General features: G+C 40.2%; 1 protein-coding gene across 14 annotated transcripts in view; it reads right to left on the bottom strand.

Moving 5' to 3' along the window:
- The window catches only part of znf536 (zinc finger protein 536), a 496,275-nt gene that overhangs the window by 438,283 nt on the left and 39,950 nt on the right, over positions 1-18,042 (bottom strand). The window contains exon 1 of one of the 14 annotated variants that reach the window (XM_073907232.1): positions 17,641-17,826. The exons of 12 other annotated variants lie outside the window; for them this stretch is intronic. The gene's annotated coding sequence lies outside the window, so the exon portion shown is untranslated. Of the gene's footprint in view, positions 1-17,640; positions 17,827-18,042 lie in introns of those variants that run through there. One more of the 14 variants, XM_073907230.1, reaches the window with a different exon arrangement.

The following is an 18,042-nucleotide window of genomic DNA, read 5'->3' as shown; positions in this document are numbered from 1 at the left end:
TGAAATATGGCTTCATGCAGGATTGCATGTCTTTAAATATTTAAAACTAGGAATTCCCATGGCCATATCCTAAGTAATCAAAAAACAATTAAATATTCTTCCAGTCAAGAAATGCTTTTTTGTTTGTTTATTTTTAAAATAATTTGTGCCTTTAAGAAAAAAAAAATAACAAACAAGAAAGTGGGGTTGTGCAATACTTGCAAAGTGAGCGTCCTACTTTTCGCTCTTCCCAAGAACTGGGAGGCAAAAAATAAATAAATATAAAAACATAAACCGAAAAAAAAAGTCTGAAATAGCAGCATCATTAACTTTTCAAGCAAGCAGCCAAACAGGAAATAAGATAATTATCAGCACAGATCGTCTTCATTTCATAAGGAACTTCAATAAACTGCGCGCGCTGTCCAATCCTGATAGACAGTGAGACAGCTCTTCCATTGTTGAGGGGACATTTAAACATTTCAGTCTCTTAAAATGATTTAGTGAATGGGACTTGGACAGCGTGGAGATGCCTGGCAAGCAGACGCGCGATGGTGAGGCTACAGCTGCCTTAAATGCGGTTCCATGAAATAGAAACTGTCTTAAATCAACCAAATACAGCTGATTTCAATTCAGCTCCCCTTTTGTGGTGTGGAAAAGTGGTTTTGATTCAAGACGAATGTGCAACAAAAGGTCTTCACCGCTGTGCCAGCTTACCCAATTACTGGCAAACTGCTGGGTCTTAAACCAGCTATCACATGTAAACATTTCCTGCAGCCACCACCCCCTCGGTTTTTTACCAGGGCACTGCAAGTTCAAGGGTGGGGGTACATATTCTCAGCCATGCCTTCTTCAATCAAACACATGACGCTGAGGTTTGGCGCCCACAGAGGCAGAATAAAAAAGGTTAATTCTTTTTTAATTTCTGGAGTATCGAGCTGACAAACACCACTTACTTTGCTCAGGAAAAAGAGAGAGAGAGAGAGAGAACGAGTGGCTCTTTGCATCACAAAAACATCTGACTGCTTTTAATCAGTTAGAAGTCTTGTGTCGTTTTCACCCATTAACTCCATGTGAATCATGGACAAGTTTCCCTAACTTGTCCCAAAAACTGCATGCAATGCCAAATCTTGCTCTGCAATCAGTTTCAAATTGCACAATCGCAAGGTCATCAAGCTGTATGATCTTTAAAGTAGACCCTTTTGTATAAAACTGCAGCAATACGTTCAGAAACTGCCGAAACTGCTGCTCCTACATAACAAGACTAAGTTGGAAAAATTATAACAGCTTTGACAAACTTCCCGAGCACTGAACTCTGAGACTTTCAAGAGCCGCCGTTCACAGAAGTTTATGACATGTTAGCGATATGTTGGATTCAGACTGTACAATGCAAATCACAGTGGAGATTCTCATTAGTAGGTATTGACAAGCCACATAAAACAGCCTTCTTATGTGCGCCCGCTCTCCATGCCAGCTTTTTCAGCTCACCTCTCCTCTCCTCTCCTTTTGTCTCATCTTTCCGCCCGAGCTGTAGCCGTGCATATTTCAGATCGGCATGACAGACAGTGGAAATTATTTATCTCGGGTTCTGAGCTCGTGGCGAGCTGTTTAAGCATTCATACTAACAAAGGGCAGCGGAGTCACAACGAGGCTGACAAGGCCTCTCTCTCTTTCGCGCACACACACACACTGCAGCACTTTTCAGAAAGACTCTGTTTTTTTCTGATTCTCTGACCTTTGAAGCAGCTTAGGTTCACAAAACACTTCCAAACAGTTCTCTCTAATGGCCCCCTACTCAAACAATCGGCAGAACGCTCCGACCAAGATGATTGATCTCCGACAAGCAGCTCGATGTAGCTCCATGAATCATTAGATCAGCTTGGAGGTAGAGAGAGAAAGAGAGAAAGGAGGGGTGAGAGAGCAAACCGGTGTGCAAAGGTAACGAAAGATGAAAAAAGAAGACAGACATATTGCATGCAAATAAGCTTCTATGCAGCTGAGCATTTCAAAACTACAAAAAAAAAAGACAATCGAATGAATGTTGCATATTTGACATATGAGAAAATCTAGCTTGGGACTCATTTTATTATAGCTCAACACAAATGTAGATCACTAGGTTGCTACATGTGTAACTGTTTTTATATCTGTAGCATTTCAGCAGGCATCGCTATCCCGTCCAGAGCGCTGACTATGTTGCTAGGGGGTGAACATAAAACAAGGCAGTAACATGCTGTTGAACATGGTATAATGCCCCAGGACAGCTGTGCAGAAAAAGGGCAGAGGGGTGTGAAAGAGTTCAAGTAAAGAAAGAAAGAAAGAAAGAAAGAAAGAAAGAAAGAAAGAAAGAAAGAAAGAAAGAAAGAAAGAAAGAAAGAAAGAAAGAAAGAAAGAAAGAAAGAAAGAAAGAAAGAAAGAAAGAAAGGATGGATGGATGGATGGATGGATGGATGGATGGATGGATGGATGGATGGATGGATGGATGGATGGATGGATGGATGGATGGATGGATGGATGGATGGATGGATGGATGGATGGATGGATGGATGGAAAAAAGCTGAATATTTGTTAAAAGGAACATAAATTTGTAAATAGAAAGAGAAAAAAGAAGGAAGGAAGGAAGGAAGGAAGGAAGGAAGGAAGGAAGGAAGGAAGGAAGGAAGGAAGAATGGATGGATGGATGGATGGATGGATGGATGGATGGATGGATGGATGGATGGATGGATGGACGGATGGATGGATGGAAAAGCTGAAGATTTGTTGAAAGGAATAAATTTGTACATAGAAAGAAAAAAGGAAGGAAGGAAAGAAGAATAGACTGATGGATGAATGGATGGATGGATGGATGGATGGATGGAAAAGCTGAAGAAAGAAAGAAAGACAGAAAGAAAGAAAGAAAGAAAGAAAGAAAGAAAGAAAGAAAGAAAGAAAGAAAGAAAGAAAGAAAGAAAGAAAGAAAGAAAGAAAGAAAGAAAGAAAGAAAGAAGGATGGATGGATGGATGGATGGATGGATGGATGGATGGATGGATGGATGGATGGATGGATGGATGGATGGATGGATGGAAAAAAGCTGAATATTTGTTAAAAGGAACATAAATTTGTAAATAGAAAGAGAAAAAAGAAGGAAGGAAGGAAGGAAGGAAGGAAGGAAGAATGGATGGATGGATGGATGGATGGATGGATGGATGGATGGATGGATGGATGGATGGACGGATGGATGGATGGAAAAGCTGAAGATTTGTTGAAAGGAATAAATTTGTACATAGAAAGAAAAAAGGAAGGAAGGAAAGAAGAATAGACTGATGGATGAATGGATGGATGGATGGATGGATGGATGGAAAAGCTGAAGAAAGAAAGAAAGACAGAAAGAAAGAAAGAAAGAAAGAAAGAAAGAAAGAAAGAAAGAAAGAAAGAAAGAAAGAAAGAAAGAAGGATGGATGGATGGATGGATGGATGGATGGATGGATGGATGGATGGATGGATGGAAGGAAGGAAGGAAGGAAGGAAGGAAGGAAGGAAGGAAGGATGGTTGGTAGGATGCATGCATTGACGGAAAAGCAGAAGATTTGTTGAAAGGAGCATAAATTTGTACATATAAAGGAAGGAAGGAAGGAAGGAAGGAAGGAAGGAAGGAAGGAAGGAAGGAAGGAAGGAAGGAAGGAAGGAAGAATGGATGGATGGATGGAAAAGAAAGAAAGAAAGAAAGAAAGAAAGAAAGAAAGAAAGAAAGAAAGAAAGAAAGAAAGAAAGAAAGAAAGAAAGAAAGAAAGAAAGAAAGAAAGAAAGAAAGAAAGAAAGAAGTGGGAAGCAGTGGGGAAAAAATGATGACTAGAGAGGTACAAGCTGAAGTAGGAAATGAGATAAGAGCAGAGGATGAACAAACGCAGTGTTGGAGCATTTGAGGCAGTGTTTAACTGATAAACTCCTGCCTTTTCCTGCTCTTCATTGAACTATCACACACACTATCACTCAGTTTTTTTCTGAAGCAGCATCAGCCTTTAATGTAGCACGGTACCAAGCTGCAGCAAGCCACTGACGGCCCTGTGAGCAAAGGATAGCTGTCAAAGGTCAATGTGTGTGAGACGCTGCTCACTACAGGGAAGACAAGAGAAGATGAGAGAAAACAGTGACATCAGAGCCCAGATACTTCAAGTACTAAAGAACCATTACTATTACACATGTAAAACATCTAGAAAAATGCGTTGATTTTTTTATTTTTTCATTTTATAGAAAAACATGTGAAAAGGACACAGGACATTATATGGATTTGAATAATACTATTTAAACTTCATCCTGGAAATTTCACAACTATAAAATATTAAAAAGAATGAGAAAACTAATTTTGACAACACAAAATCAAATATAATACATTTGAGTGTTTTATTTATTTGAGAAAATCAAAGCCAGCAGACGCCAGGACACAGATGTGGTCTTGTCTATTGCAGGCAAATGCGGGCAAGAAGAAAATGAACAAAAGCTGCCCTTGTCCCCTCCAATGTCACTGTGAGAAAGTTTCAAAGCCCAACATACTAGCAGGCAGGCAGAACCTCTGGAACTAGAGGCACATGACTATGACGAGTCAGACAGATTCTCCCAGTCTCCTATACATGTTCATGTTTGCAATGTATTTTGAGCCCTCGTCAGGTTTGGGACACTGTAAGTTTCTGTCGTCTCTTCTTAAAGGACAAGTAAGCCTTGGATGTGACAAAAAAGAAAGAAAGGAATAGAGGAAATATACACCTAAATATATTGTTACAAGTAAGACACCTGCTCCAATCATCCACACCACCAAATGAACCCTGACCTGAGTTTTGACACTCTCCTATTATAACTACATATCCCGAAAGCCTACATTCTTAGGACTGCTATCACAACAACTATCAACTGTACAGTATCTTCCACCTTCATCATAGAAGAAACACAAAATCTCTAGTGAATACTCCAATCTGGCCTAAGCTTTCAGCAAGCATAAAACCTCTCAAATGCCAATTTATTGCTCCATTGAATGTGCTATTATTACCTGTTACCCAGTACCACACCCCCACTCCCAGAATTGTTCAACTTTCCAACCCAGAGTCTTAAACCATGAAACAGTCTTTGAAGATGAACTCAGGGATTTTTCTAACTTACAAGCTCATCAAGTTCACGCCAACCACAGCTCTGGGCATCCAGGTATCTTCACCAATTTACAGCTTCTCAGTAACCAACTCTGATGGCCAATTATGACCACGTACACTATAAAACTTGTCAGGGACTGTATTGCCAGCAACATGACTAAACATGACAACTCCCTGCTGGTACCCTACAACCCCTACTGGTACCTAAATGACCCTGGTTCCATCACCAACCTCCCGATCTCCCAAGGTCACACTACAACCCTTACCATTATCAACTGCTTCTCCTGTCCTGTCAACTCATAGCCTTAGGCAAGCTTCCCACCAAAAATGGTAGAGATTTTTTTGCAACATCTTTTGTTTCTACTCCTTTCCTGATGTTTCTGTATCCAACAGAGGTCACCAGGTTACATCCCATGTGTGATCTGCATATGTCAAACAACCTGACGTCAACAGCAGTTTACCTCTGGTTACCATGACCAATCTAATGGGCAAACAGAAAGGACAAATCATAAACTCATCCTCATCATCATCGTCGTCAAAATTAGTCAGACAGACATACCTAATGTGTGCTGAGTAGGCACAGAATTCTCTTCAAAATGCAGCCAACGGGCTGGACTGTGTATTGGGCTAAATGTGTATTGTCACTGACTGCTTTGGGTTGCGCAGCACAGGAAAGATGTATGGAATCATGCTCACACTTATCTCCATTAAGCAATCAAATGACAAGAATTTTAATTCAACCTCCGTCCCTATCAAAACATTGAATTAGCAGGTGTGGCTATCTACTAGAGACATTCTGCTCAGATGCCCCAGCAAGAAACTCAGTTCTAGGTATGTGGACCATTTCAAAATATTTAACAAATTACTCAGGTTTCATTTACTTTAGAATTGGCTGATAACCACCATATTTCTCCTACTTTTCATACAACTCACTGGCCATTTTAATAGGCACACCTTACTAGTACTTGGTTGGACCACCTTTTTGCCTTCAGAACTGCCTTAATCCTTTGTGGCATAGATTCAACAAGGTACTGGAAATGTTACTCAAAAATGTTGGTTCATATTGACAGATTTGTCGGCTGCACATTCATGATGCGAATCTCCCGTTCCACCACATTCTAAAGATGCTCTATTGGATGGAGCCTGGTGACTGTGGCCATTTGAGTACAGTGAACTCATTGTCATGTTCAAGAAATGAATCTGAGATGATTCACACTTTATGACATGGTGTGTAATGACAGGTAGCCATAAGAAGATACACTATGGTATGTAAGGGATGGACATGGTTAGCAACAATACTCAGGTAGGCTGTGGCATTGACACAATGCTTAATCGGTACAAATGGGCCCAAAGTGTGCCAATAAAATATCCCCCACATCATTACACCACCAGCAGCCTGAACTGTTGATACAAGGCATGATGGATCCATGCTTTCTTGATGTTGATGCCAAATTCTGACCCTACCATCCGCATGTCGCAGCACAAATCGAGACTCATCAGACCAGACAACGTTTTTCCAATGTTCTATTGTCTAATTTTGGTGAGCCCGTGCGAATTGTAACCTCAGTTTCCTGTTCTTAGCTGACAGTAGTGGCATCCAGTGTGGCCTTCTGCTGTTGTAGCCCATCTGCCTCAAGGTTCAACATTTTGTACATTCAGAGATGCTCTTCTGCACACCTCGGTTGTAACAAGTAGTTATTGGAGTTACTGTTGCCTTTCTATCAGCTTGAACCAGCCTGGCCATTCTCCGCTGACCTCTGGCATTTTCTCCCACAGAACTGCCGCTCACTGAATATTTGCTCTTTTTCAGACTATTCTCTGTAAACACTAGAGATGGTTGTGCGTGAAAATCCCAGTAGATCAGCAGTTTCTGAAATACTTAGAAAAGCCCGTCTGACACCAACAACCATGCCACGTTCAAAGTCACTTAAAACACCTTTCTTCTTCTTGGTTTGAACTGCAGCAGATTGTCTTGACCATAGCTGTTTCTCAATTCCAAAAACATAGAGAACGGACTTGCGTTCTTGTGGAGAGCAGTCGTGCCAGGTGTCCTCGGTAGAACAAACTCAGGAGACTGCGAGGGCAGAGAACGCGTCCTTTGAGAAATAGGATGCTGCGTTCTTCCTGATGGTCACATGACCTTCAAGCGTTTTAAATAGTAAATTATTTAAACATTACAGCATTCATACAACGATTTATTGTTTCCCCCCTCTTCAAAATATATACTTTGCATAAAAACATTATAAATATACTCTGCACAATATAAATAAAACAGATTTTAATACGAATTTCAGCAAACAAACAACCCTTAATGTGTTTATTCCTTTATTAAGATATCCATGTTAATGTTTATTTTTATCGTTTCATTTAGGGAAACTCCTGAGGTAAATAAGCGATATCTCTGAACTTTAATAATAAATCTAAATAAAATGCTGCGCTTTCCACCTCTAGTCGCAATGACTTCTGGGACTTCCAGAGCAAGTTCGCTGCTCAAGTCTGCATCAGTGCGTCCTTGATATCAAGATCAAATCCGGGAAGTTTCACGCGTCCTCCGTACTTGCGGTCTTAGGTTGGAACTGAACTTAGGCAGCTGATGATGACGTTGCACGAGAACACGAGGACGCAAGACCGCTGAAGAACGCATATTGAGAAACAGCCCATGTCTACATGCCTAAATGCAGTTGCAGCCATGTGATTGGCTGATTAGAAATTTGCGTTAACAAGCAGTAGGACAGGTGTACCTAATAAAGTGGCTGGTGAGTGTGTAGCTGCGTCCCAAATGGCACACTATACACTATGCACTCATGCACTATGTACTTATGCACTTACACACTCAACAGGATAGTACATGTATATAGTGGCGTCCCAAATGGCACACTAATGTTTTTTTACTAAGCGGAAATTCAAACCGTTTCCCTGATGACGTTTGACATTTGCCAAATCAGTGAAATAAACGACCGAATTATCAAATATTACCTGCCGTGAGTGTTGCCGAATTCACCATCGGGAGGCACTATAATCACTCTCGTAGAAGAATTTTGTTCTCACCATCCAAAATAAATAAAGTTATTCAACATGTGCGTCCGATAGCTCCGCCTCTTCCGCTACGTAAGCAAACCTGCGGTCGTTGAGTGCGTGAAGTGTCCATCATTCCACACTTCATTTTAGCGGCTGAATGAGTGCATCATCCGGGAAATTAAAGTGCACTTATTATTTTTATAGTTTTCAGTGTGAACACACTACTTACACTATTTATACTACAAAATGGCGTAGAATAGTGCATAAGTATGCGATTTGGGACGCAGCTTGTGTCACTTTTGAAACAGCTGGAGTGAGATCTAGGATTCATTGACCATAATTCTCCACCTATCCTAGTTGACAGTGAGGAGGAGTCCCAGGTTTGAGAATTGCTCAATTTAAGGGCAACATACTCCAGTACCTTGTGAATTGGGAAAGGTAAGGCCTGGAAGAATGACCCAGGGTTTATGAGAGGAAAATCATTGACCGCGTACACACAGAAAACTTCCAAAAAACATAAATATCTTAATTTCAGGACCTTTGCAGAGAAGAGACTCTGCCAGAAGTGAGACTCTCACGCCAACTCCTCCACACCACCAGAGAGAAACCTCAGCTGAGTTTTGACACTCTTCAATTAGAACTATACCTCCCAGAAGTCTACATTACTAGAACTGATTGCACAACACCTGCAGCTCATCACACACACATAAGCTCCACACAAACACCCAGGCTGTTTGAAATGCCATACTATCATACTACTCTTACTATTTCTGCACTATCCAGTATGTATGTTGTGCATAGTATGCAAACTTTCTGTATGCATTGAATACCCGGATGAGCTACTATATTTTCCAGAATCTGCTAAATAACAGCTCAAATCAGTACACAAATTGCATTTGAATTACATACTACCTTGCAACTAGTAATATATTGGCAGTATGTAAAATACAATAAACACTATTCAATGTTTCTCACCGGGAAAGATAAGTTTCATCTTCAAAAATATTGGTGTATGAAGTGTTTGGAAGCAGCGGCAAAGAAAATGTATAAATGTAAGACATTAATAATAAGGCAAGATATTTTTTGTAGCTGTTTTCCAAATCACTACACTGTTAGTAGCATGATATCATGATTTGTATAGTTCTTTCATTTACTTGAAACCAAGTGATTTCTAAAATCTATGTATATTCAGGTTTTGGATTTTGATTCTGATAAAGACAAAAGAGATACATGACTCATCCATAGGCACGCATGTACAATACGACTCGGTGGACAAATCACTACAACATTATAGCCTATTTCTGCTTAAACACTCACTCACTGTCCTTCGACTTAATTCCTGATTTATTAGGGGTCGCCACAGCAAAATGAACCGACAATAACTCAGGCATATGTTTTATGCAGAGGATGCACTTCCAGCTGCAACCAAGCACCATGCTGGGAAACACTCATACACTCTCATTCACGCACACTCATACACGAAGGCTAATTCTGTTTACCCAATTCACCTACACCGCATGCCTTTGGACCGTGGGGCAAACCAGAGAACACAGAGGAAACCCACACAAACATGGGGAGAACATGGAAACTCCACACAGAAATGCAACCGGTACTTTAACCACAACTTGCTTGCTGTGAGGCAACAGTGCTAACAACTGAGCCACCCTGCTGCCCCTGCTAACTTTTTAGACTGCTTGATGAAAAAGTGAATGCTTGGAGAAGTTTGTAAGGATTATTGCTTATTTGTTAAACTTGACTTGATTTTGTATATCTGCCGTAACACTTCAAAATATTCAATTCAATTCATGATTATTTATATAGTGCTTTTTACAATGTAGATTTTGTCAAAGCAGCTTGACATAGTTCTAGTAAAGTCCAGATGTCAGATTTAAAGTTCAATTTAGTTTAATTTAGTTGTGCTGCATTAACATTCTGTGCATGCATGTCATGATACAACATCGCAGCACACTACCCTTTAAAAACTGCACAATGTATAATGCCTTACACACTATTCCTAAAAAATAGTAGCCAGAAAGCAGCAAGCAAATATGCCATTTCAAACCCAGCCACTGTCATTGCAAATACTTGTTTTGCCTTGTTGAATATTTCTGAGCATTTTTTTTCTCCATCTGGATTGTTTTATTGTTGTGACTCTGTACTTTGATTATTCACTGCCTGCCCAGACCCTAACCTGTTTTGATTGTTGTTGCTTGACCTGACCTATTACCTGTCCCATGACTTGTGATTGTAGTCTGAATTTGACCTGTTGCCTGTCTATTTGACCTGTTGCCTGTTTCCTAACACTGTTAATCAAAGCTGCAAATGCTCAGCATGCTCAGTCTTCTGGTCCATCATTGCATATATACAGTAGGCAGCTGTGCAAGAAATTTTCTTTTATAAATGTGCAATAATTAGATCCCTACAAATCCATTTTGGTTTGCTCTAAATTATTTTTTTAACTAAGAGATATTTACCTTCATGCTTTTTTTTTAAATCGATGTCTACCCCAGACAGTTATTATGGCAATTAATTCACTAAATAAATTACATTATGCTGTACATTCTATTAATAATTATTTACAACATTTTATTATTATTATTACTATTATTATTATTATTATTATTATTATTATTATTATTATTATTATTATTATTATTAATGTATTTTTAATCTCTTTAATAATCAGGGGTCACCATAGCAGAATGAACCACCAACTTATCCAGTACATTGTTTTATTATTACAATAATTATTACTAGTATTAATAATTTTACTAATAAATTATTGGTTTATTATCGATTGTCTCTAATAGCACTAGCTTATTTAATGCTGGGCATCTGATAGCATAAAAGTTTAAAAAGTTAATTTGTCATTGTCATTACTAAACAGTGAGAATTAAGCACACGGGCAAGGACAATACATGATAATTAGATCACTGACCTTTGTACCAGCTCACACACTGCTTCCCATTGTGAGGTCAGAGGTCAAATGTCTCAACAACTCTCAGTCTGTTTACACAAGCCTTAAACAACTGCACAACACACTCTAAGGGGCAAAGATCAATAGGTCAAATCTCTAAACACCTGTAGAATGACTGCTGTTTCTATATATACTAGACAGAGAAAGACAGAAAAGTAAGGCCCAAAATGCAAGTCACACAATCCCAAATTTAATGAATTTAAGAGAAACATTTGTAGGACAGAGGCTCCAGCTGCAGATGGAAAACGGAGCAGGGAAAGGTGTAAGAATTGAGGACACAAGAAATAAGTAAAAGGAAGATGGAAAAGGAGAGAGAAAATGTGCTGATAGTACATCTACAGAAGAGCAAGAGAAGACAAAAGAGGGACACTGACACCACTAAGAGGAACAACAGTGGACAACTCTATGGATCCCAGTGTAAAGACCAGTGGGATTGTGTGGTGGCAGTGGGTGGGTCCCCTTTAAAACCTGACGTGTGGGGGGAAAGATGCCCCAAACCTCCCCAACCCCCTCCAGCTGAGCGCCAAGGCTGCACAGATGCAAACTCCCCCCTGACCGTTCGCTTGCCAAGACGAGCTTCCGAACCCACACCAGCTGGGAGCCCTCTGATGAGGCCAACACATCCATTTCCGTGGTAACCGTGCCCCTCTCCCCCTGTCCTCGCCAACGTACACACACGCACACACACACACACATAAATACAAACACACACAAAAACTCCCACCCCCCACATCACATATTTGCCAGCAACAATATCACGGCACAGGAGCAGAACACAGCTAAATACTGCCACTCGTACACGCAGGTGAATGAAACACAGGACAAACCTACCAATGATCAAGTTAAAACACAACATCCTGTTTGTCTAATATCACTCCTTGTGTAAGGAAGAAAAAGGTAAAAACATTACATTCACATCTGGCTCTGAGCAAAAAAGCGTGAGACAGGAAGCCAGACCCAAATATCAATCCTAAAGCATTTAGGTGTTAGCTCAGCTTTTTTAACCATATTGACCGATCTACACTTAACAGCAAGAAAAGACATGATGTAATGTTAGAACCGACAGCACCTCACACAACCCAGACAATGTGAAACTTACAATTACAGTTTAAAACAAACCTAACGGCTTGCTGAACTGGTTGACCTTTTTGGACAATTAACGTATGAGACACAACAGTAACACTTTATTTTGAGGTGTCCCCGTTACAGATGTTCCATGTACTTACAATCGTAATTAGAATTGATTATGCATAAATACATGTAACTAGTCCTAGTCAGATCACATTGGGTGTCGTGGGGAGTCATAAATGACAACTGGGATTCGTGACACAAGATTCACTCATTTCTTCTTGTATAATGTGGCATAGTTCATGACAACCGATACCATGTCGGCGATGCCTCACGATACCATTGCATCCGTCTTTCGGATGAGACATTAAACAGAGGTCCTGACTGTCTCTTGTAATTAAAAATCCCATGGCGCTTCTCGTAAAGAATAAGGGTGCAACCCCGATGTCCTGGCCAAATTCCCTCTAGGCTCTTACCCATCATGGCCTCCCAATCATCCCCATCCGCTGAATTGGCTCTATTACTGATTCTCCACTACACCTGTATAGCTGGCGTGTGGTGAGTACACTGGCGCCGTTGTCTTGTGGCTGCCGTCACATCATCCAAGTGGATGCTGCACACTGGTGGTAGTGTGGAGAGACCCCCCTCACGGTTGTGAAGTGATTTGGGTGTTTGGCCATACACGATAAATGTTCTATATAAATACATTACATTACATTACAGAAAGTCTAGCATGTTTAATTTTTTCTCCAACCTTCACTGCGAGTACCATCACGTGGGTGACAGTGGACAATAGGAGCACAACATTTATCAGTTATATTAGCAGGTGCTGATGTTAATATGTGGGTCAGATAATCATAAAATAGGCTGCATATTTATTTGTGGGTCTCGGATGGATAAGATCAATCAATATAAGATCACAAATATGCAGACATCTCAATTGTCACAACAACTTTCTGAGTTCTCTCAGCCTTTCAACTGAGTTTGTTCTTCCAAGGTAATCTAGAAACACATTCAGTGCTGCTAATACATTGTAAAAGCGCATCTTGCTTATTCATATTACTTGATTAAAAGTATTAAATTGAAACTCACAGGCAATGGATTATTTTGTCACTAAAAATGAAAAGTTTAATATGTTAAATAGCATTTTTTTAATTATTATTATTATTATTAAATAATATAAGAAACTGTAAATATTTCAATGTAATTTTATTTAGGCTAGATTTTATTTTATTTAACAAACCAGTTTGTGCTTTGGTGCTAAAGCATATAGCGGACTGGTTTTGAAGCACTTCGCCTCAGATGTTATTCACTATTCTTGTTTATCTAGTAGATAACTAACAAAAAAAAATACATTACAATTAAGATACAAATTATATTAAACTAAATTTGTTTCAAAAAGTTCTTTTCCTAAAAAATATATGAATTATTTTTTGGTTGTGCCAATCCACTACTCAACTGTACTGGTAGATGATTTGTTCCGGTCCGTTCTGCAAATATTTTAATGTCATTATTTGTCTTGAGTCTTGAGCATCTGATTTTTCTTTGCTGCTGATGTGCTTTCATTTTCTCTTTCTCACTCACAGCAAGTTTAGGTGAGGATGTGTTTAATAGGCAGCCCATGGCTGTAAAAAATACTTTTAGATAAAAAAAATATCTTAATATTAAAAAGGAAATATGTAGTTCTTCCTACCAATGTCATAACGAATGCCCTTAAATAATGTAGCCTAGTTGTCAGCAAGCATCAGCATTTATTGAGATTGACATAAGCTAAAACACATTGAAATTAATGAAAAAAATTTTTGTTATAGCAACACTTGTGACTGCTTTGGGAAAAAAAAAAAAAAAACGCTTGACATAGATATCATGGAATAACTGATCGTGATGGAATGTGTAGTCTGGCACATTTGTTACTCACAACAAGTCAAGATTTTATAAAGATAAAATTGCATAATCTGACATAGTGACTTTCATTACCGACAATAAAAATCATGTGATCTGACAGGGGCTTAACACTAAACCTAACACACATTCTAACCCTGTAAGTACAGTAGTAATTAATTATTACTGGTAGTTAAATGAAATGTAAACTGTAACCAGGAAAGTATAGGCACTACTTCTTTTCAATAAATGAATGCTATTCAACAGCACTATAGTTAAGACTAACTTCAGCCAAAAATGAAAACTTGTCTGGCACCATATTAATCAACAATTTTGCCATACTGTGTGAACTCTCACTGAGATCCTATCAAAAACGTATGACTGACATCTGTTGGACCAACCATGGGCCGAGCACAAACATGTTCTCTCACTCCCTCATGCACTACACAAACACACACATATTCTTTGGCTGTGTGTTACTCAAAGCTATTAGCTTACTCCACTTCTGGCATATCCATCCTCAGGGTAATCCAGTGAAGGAGAGACGCACGGCTGGGGAATAATGCGGTATTGTTGTGGGAATGTGAGAGATAGGGAAGAGGAGACAAGACAGCATTTATCAAGAGGAGCTGGTAAACATATAATCTCAATAAACTGCCAAGGTCAGGCAAACCGCACCTGGCAGACATGAAGTGTTGAGGAATGGAATGGCATGAAAGAGGAATTCAGATCTTGGAACAGGATCAGTGGCTGTTCCAGGTAACCTTGGGGTCTTTGTGTTCTTAGAAAGAGGTCTCCCAGTTTTGCACAGCACTCACTTGCAACTTGCTTGCTCCGTCAAGTGTCCTGTCCTTTTAAAATGTTGGTTTGGTGGCAGCTAGTTGAGTTCTTTTTTTTAAGTGCCGGGGCTTCAGTGTGTACTATACAAAACCGGTAGCGGGCATGCTAACACCAAAGCTGTGCCAAAAACAACAAGCCAAGCAAGCAGCTGTGCACTAGTGGGATGGCTTGCCTGGAGAATCAAAGATTGCTGCTGAAAAAGAATAACAACATTTCAAAGAAGTGGTCTTCTTTATTACCGTTAGTCACAGTCTGGAAATAAAGAGACAGAATCGCAGGCCATGAAAAAACCATGTGTCCACATGATCTTAATAGAGACCGCTCAGGGTTAGTTTTAGGAGGACAAGTCTCCCTCATTGAGAAGTGTTAATGAGCTTTCATCAGGACATGCAGATGAAGAATAGGATGAGTTAGCAGGCTAGCAGATGGGTGCAAGTCCATTGAGATATGAAGGAAATGGTGAAGCAAGAACTAAGGAAGTAAAAGCAACAAAATGAGGTATAGTCTACTCTGCATCCAGACAAAAAAAAAACAAAACTCTATGGCGCCTGGGCTACAAGACCTCTGTTTTCCCAACTGAAAATGCCTTTACCAGTCAAATCTTCTTGAGTGCAAGCTATGAGTTAATGTTACATTCCAGTTAGTCTGTGCTCCTAGAGGAATTTTATATTCCAAATGCACATACGATATCCAGTCTTTTTACTCCATTACAGTAAAGAGAGAGTGCTCTTAACCATTTCAGATGTTTCCTAAGGCGCAGCACCTGGGGCTCCCCTATTGAAGAATCACTCAAAGATCAAACAGCTAATATTCTTTGCTGTAGCGAAACCACTGCATTAACACCTAATGTCTCAGAATCACATTTCCGCTCTCACTTTACGCTATGATCGCTAAAAAGCCGCATTATCGTTAAAGCTCCAACCTTAAGAGAAATAAAAAGGTCTAAAACATCATCTTTTAAGTGGCAAATTTGGTCATTAACCAGCAAAAGAGTAAGAGATCTTTAACGGCACACTGTTTGACCATCTAAAGATGAGGAAAGTGATAGAAAGGCACAAGAGACGCAGATGCGAGGAAGATGAACGGAGAAAGGATACCTCCCATTCTCGCGCCTTTGGTGAAAAACACTCAAGCCAGCGGTTAACCTCCATTCCCTCAGGACAGATACTGGAGCATCTGGCTGCTTATAATACCCTCAGCGGGGACAGAAAGGGAGGATCCTGTGAAAGAAAGAGGGCGTCCACGTGCCTGTAACCTTCCAAATAGTCTGTGGCAATCAGCCACTGCCAAAAGGCCTTAGCTCTCATCTCCCATTACCAGTAAGGCAAAAGCAAGCCCTGAACTCCAGTTTACCATAACCAATTACCAGACACCAGGGAAGGGACCCTGACCACTTCGAGCCAACCTGACTTTTTATCTCAGTCCTGTACTGCTTCAATGGATCAGAGCCTGCTGCTGCTGCAGCTATTGCACCTGCTGTAGAAACTCTGATATACTGTGTCAGCTGCACTGTTTGAGGCTAGCATTCCCAAACAAACAGCTATATCCACTGAGATCATTACAGAAAGTGCTATCTGACCACCTGATGCTTCAAACTGTTGTATATTAAGAAAAAATGCCAGAAGTGGCATACAGAAAACTGCTTTCTTCTTCTAAGACAGCGGAACAGTAGACAGCAGCAACAGTTCTTTTGACTGATGAAACACCAGTTAATTTCTGCCAGCTATGTCTGTATAAAGCCTCCAGTGAGCTTTGTTTCACAAAGCCATTACACAGTGAGTCTTCAGAGGGGACGACTTATCTAAAATCAGTGTTTAGTCCCTCTGTTCCTACTGTGGTCTCCAGCAGTCCCTCTTCAGCTGAAACTTCTTCAGTCACCACTGCTGTTCCTTGATGAGAGATCATCTGGTCAGACTCCTGAATTTTGACTGAACAGGGTGGGACACTTTCACGAACAGAAAAGAAAGTATTTGAAAGGAAATCTGTGCATAGAATGTTAATAACTCCATGTTGAAAAAAATCAAATTGTCATTTTTTACTCGAAAAAGGAAAAAGTAATACATGTCTTTTCTGCCTAAAGGCTCCACTTAAGGCAAATTATCATTTACCTTTCGAGGGCTGCCAGATCATTAGGCAGGGACATTAAAATCAGCCACCGCAGCACCAGAGGGGGCCAAAGTGGAACCAGTGCCCGGTACATAGCTCAGCATGCATGAGCAAGAGCATGTGTGTGTGTCTCTATGTGGAAAAAAATAAGTGTGTGCCAGCATGCGTTTGTGTATATGTGTGTGTGTGTGTGTGTGATGACATCAAAGCTTCCAGCAGTCAAGGGTTTGCCATGTGTCCAGAATCATTTGACATGAGCAGATGCATCATTAAAACCTTGCCACACGCACAGTTTCCTGTGCCAGACACCACAGCCATTCTCACTCTAGCTGTCATTAGCAGTCTTCTTTATTCCGTCTCTCCTTCGTATCTCACATTTATTCTACAACCATGTACCGATCCAACAAGGTGAGAGATCTTTTCCTATTTCTCTAAACTGGTCATAGGGCTTTTGGCATGTATCTGTCAGTTAACCAGGTTGCTGGATCACTTGAGCATGTCACTTTTTCTCTCTTTTTTTTGTTCTTTTTCCCCTCTCTGGCCAGACGGTGACATCCCAAGGTCCTCTCATTAAATCAAACTGACTAGTTGGGTGTGTGGCGTGGCCAGTGACCACCTTCTGATGTTCAGCCAGGGATATGTGAAGAAACAGACCTTACCTTCTTCTGAGGGGCTGGCATATGGCCCCAGCACAGCTGCTTTACTCCTTCCCCTTCTCATCTTCTTCCCTCCCTTAAATCGTTCTGTGTTTGGTCCTTCTCCTCCTCTTGGTCAATGCTACTGTCAAGCCTGTACTTCAGACATGTCCACAAACATTCACACACCAGACACAAACCCAGCTGTTTGAGGAGCACCAGACTACCAGACATTGGCGGTCACCACCTTTTCTCCTAAGGAAGAGGATGTTGTGTCTTTGCAAGTTATGTCTCACTATAAAGCAAGACTTCCAGGTTTAAAATAACAACTCCAACATTTCCGGGTGAAAGGACAAAGCAAACTGTCCATTGTGGAAAAGGGGAAAAATATCCATTGAGTGGTGATTTCTTAACAATGAAGTTAAA

Source organism: Danio rerio, chromosome 7 (assembly GCF_049306965.1).
Source record: "Danio rerio strain Tuebingen ecotype United States chromosome 7, GRCz12tu, whole genome shotgun sequence".
Classification (NCBI taxonomy): Eukaryota; Metazoa; Chordata; class Actinopteri; order Cypriniformes; family Danionidae; genus Danio; species Danio rerio.
This window is presented reverse-complemented; position numbering and strand designations above follow the sequence as displayed.